Source organism: Tachysurus vachellii, chromosome 19 (genome assembly GCF_030014155.1).
Source record: "Tachysurus vachellii isolate PV-2020 chromosome 19, HZAU_Pvac_v1, whole genome shotgun sequence".
NCBI classification, from domain to species: Eukaryota; Metazoa; Chordata; class Actinopteri; order Siluriformes; family Bagridae; genus Tachysurus; species Tachysurus vachellii.
The window spans coordinates 21827967-21830466 of NC_083478.1; the positions used below are offsets into that span (position 1 = coordinate 21827967).

The 2500-nt window shown below is 42.6% G+C and overlaps 2 protein-coding genes across 2 annotated transcripts in view; both read left to right on the top strand.

Annotated features, from left to right (window-relative positions):
• The window catches only part of txk (TXK tyrosine kinase), a 7916-nt gene extending 7502 nt beyond the window's left edge, over positions 1-414 (top strand). Inside the window, exon 15 of the mRNA XM_060894624.1 lies at positions 1-414. This exon is cut by the window's left edge and continues 313 nt beyond it. The gene's annotated coding sequence lies outside the window, so the exon portion shown is untranslated.
• Positions 415-2197: 1783 nt separating this feature from the next.
• g3bp2b (G3BP stress granule assembly factor 2b) overlaps positions 2198-2500 on the top strand; it is a 9579-nt gene continuing 9276 nt past the window's right edge. Inside the window, exon 1 of the mRNA XM_060893690.1 lies at positions 2198-2393. The gene's annotated coding sequence lies outside the window, so the exon portion shown is untranslated. The remainder of the gene's footprint in view (positions 2394-2500) is intronic.

Sequence of the window (2500 nt, forward strand, 5' to 3'; positions counted from 1 at the left end):
AACAAACTTATATTACCCACCATTTTCATCAAGCAACACAATATACACGAGTAAATAATAGATACACAAATTCAAATCTAAAAAGCAGTCAAAATTTACACTAAATTAAATGATGCTAAAATGATAGCAGAATAAAAACTGCTCTTTTATCCTCTGCTGGTTCTGTCAGTGGAGTTTGTGTAAAAGGAGCAGACTGCTTCATGTGCTAACTAAAGTCAACAGCTTATTACAGAACAGGACATGACTTATAGTCAGGAGTAATAGTGACCAAAATACTGTGCTGTCAGTATTCTTCATTTTTCCCTTCATGTGTAATGTTCCACAGACGGCCACTAGGGGGCACCAGAGACAAACTGCTTTCTCTTTTATACCCAGGTATAAAATGAGGTTCAATCATAATCAGTGAAACACACACACAGCTACACACAGACACAGACCTACACACATACACACAGCTACACACAGACACAGACCTACACACAGACACAGACCTACACACACACACACAGCTACACACAGACACAGACCTACACACATACACACAGCCCTACACACACACAGCTACACACAGACACAGACCTACACACACACACACAGCTACACACAGACACAGACCTACACACATACACACAGCCCTACACACACACACAGCTACACACAGACACAGACCTACACACACACACACAGCTACACACAGACACAGACCTACACACACACACACAGACACACACAGACACACACAGACATAGACCTACACACACACACACAGCTACACAGCTACACACAGACACAGACCTACACACACACCCCCCCAACACACACACACACACACACAGCTACACACACAGCCCAACACACACACAGCTACACACACAGCTACACACAGACACAGACCTACACACATACACACAGCTACACACAGACACAGACCTACACACACACAGCTACACACAGACACAGACCTACACACACACACACAGACACACAGACACAGACCTACACACACACACACAGCTACACAGCTACACACAGACACAGACCTACACACACACACAGACACACACAGACACAGACCTACACACACACACACAGCTACACAGCTACACACAGACACAGACCTACACACACACCCCCCAACACACACACACACACAGCTACACACACAGCCCAACACACACACAGCTACACACACAGCTACACACACACCCCAACACACACACAGCTACACACACAGCCCAACACACACAGAGCTACACACACAGACCTACACACACGTGTCCCAGAATAACGTCTTTAACTGTTTCAGGTTTATAAAAACCAAAACGCAGAAGTTTTATTTGTAGAAATATATTTTTGTAATAAACTGAATAAAAAAATAACAACTCTTTTGGTTTATTTATATTACAGATCTGTAAAATTAACTGTTCTTATTCTGGTTTAATTGTGTTTTATAATGAACGAAACTGAAACTGAATGTTTTTATCTTTTATATTTTAACCCAATATTTATTTATTTAAATATAAATGTATAATTTAAACTGTTTCCGCGGTGGATTCATTACTTCCGGTGTGATATCGAATCTTGCCGCCCTGTAACATCCTGCACCCGGTGTGGTTTCCTGTCACAATCTGATTGGATGATGAGTCGGAAGCAGTTGATTGACGGCATGCACTTTATTTCCAGGGATTTCAGAACAGCGTAACAGATATTGCGTCATCGGGTGGGCGTGGCCTATTTGATAATCTAACCCTAACCGTAGTTTTTGGTTGTTTATTTGTTTTCTAAAATAAATCTAACTGTATGACTGTTTTGTCCTTTGTAATATACTGTTTTTTTGAAAGAGAGCGTTTATCCAAGACCCCCGGAAACACGCCCACTTTACGTCTTGGTAACGAAACCCCTGCTGTTGATAGACAGATATTTCGGTAGATGTTCAAGTGCCTGATTTTAGAAGTTTAATTTATTCTGTGCTCCTCGTGATTTAAGTTCTAATCTACATTTCTAATTCTATTTACTTACACACTTAGACTGTGATCTTAGCGAGGGGAAAGTGTCACGGTTACAACACCGTTAATTAATTATTATGTTTATTTCTCCTCATGTGGTGTATAATCTACTGAGAGGGACGGTTGTTTAAATCAGGCGCATCTACAGCTGCCTTTATCCGGGGTCCTTTGGGGGGTGCAGTAATGTTCATGCGGCAGGTTTCGGCGTCACACACAGTAACCGCTGGGGTTCCTCGCGCGCGCCGCAGGGGGGAGAAGAGCTGTGTGTTTATATCAAAAACATCAAAACTTAACCAGTCTTCGGTTAAAAAACACCTCTAGTCCAAAACAAAACACCAATTACAGCAGACAGCAGCCCGCGTGAGCGCCGCTTTTCGTTTTTTTTTGGTGAGTATTTAATCCTTTTCGAGTTAGTGTCCAGCTTTGGGCCGTATCTCAATCCGCTGTTGGATTATGTTCAAGTGCACTAGGCAGCGCGCGGCCGTCATCTTTGC